The sequence below is a fragment of the Arachis duranensis genome, chromosome 5 (genome assembly GCF_000817695.3).
Source record: "Arachis duranensis cultivar V14167 chromosome 5, aradu.V14167.gnm2.J7QH, whole genome shotgun sequence".
NCBI lineage: Eukaryota > Viridiplantae > Streptophyta > Magnoliopsida > Fabales > Fabaceae > Arachis > Arachis duranensis.
In genome coordinates, this window is record NC_029776.3 from 57,820,662 (window position 1) to 57,821,729 (window position 1,068).

The window sequence follows — 1,068 nt, forward strand, 5'->3', positions numbered from 1 at the left end:
AGTGGGCTCTCATGGAGCCTCACAGGTGATCAGGTCAATGTTGTATAGTCCCATCACCAAACTTAGAGTTTGGATATGGGTCTTAACACCAAACTTAGTGTTTGGTTGTGGCCTCCCAACACCAAACTTAGAGTTTGACTGTGGGGGCTCTTCTTGACTCTGAACAGAGAGAAGCTCTTTGTGCTCACTCTCTTTTGTCAAAGAGGGATGGCCTTGTGCCTTAAACACCAGGTAGTCCCCATTCAATTGAAGGACTAATTTACCTCTGTTGACATCTATCATAGCTATCACAGCTCCTGCTGTAGCTAGGAAAGGTCTTCCAAGGATGATGCATTCATCCTCTTCCTTCCCAGTGTCTAATATTATGAAATCAGAAGGGATGTAAAGGCCTTCAACCTTTACTAACACGTCCTCTACTACTCCATAAGCTTGTCTTAATGACTTGTCTGCCAATTGTAATGAGAACAAGGCAGGTTGTACCTCAATGATCCCCAGCTTCTCCATTACAGAGAGTGGCATAAGATTTGTCCCTGACCCCAAATCACATAGAGCTTTTTCAAAGGTCATGGTGCCTATGGTACAAGGTATTAAGAACTTGCCAGGATCTTGTCTCTTTTGAGGTAAAATTTTCTGAATCCAGGTGTCTACTTCACCAATGAGCAAGGGAGGTTCACTTTCCCAACTCTCATTACCAAACAACTTGGCATTTAGCTTCATGATAGCTCCTAAATATTGAGCAACTTACTCTCCAGTCACATCTTCATCCTCTTCAGAGGAAGAATAGTCTTCAGAGCTCATGAATGGCAGAAGGAGATTTAATAGAATCTCTATGGTCTCTATATGAAACTCAGATTCCTTTGGATCCTCAATAGGGAACTCCTTCCTGCTTGAGAGATGTCCCATGAGATATTCCTCATTGAGATTCGCGTCCTCTCCCTCCTTCTTGCATTCGGCCATGTTGAGTATATCAATGCCCTTGCACTCTCTCTTTGGATTCTCTTCTGTATTGCTTGGGAGAGTACTAGGAGGGGTTTCAGTAACTTTCTTACTCAGCTGGCCTACTTGTGC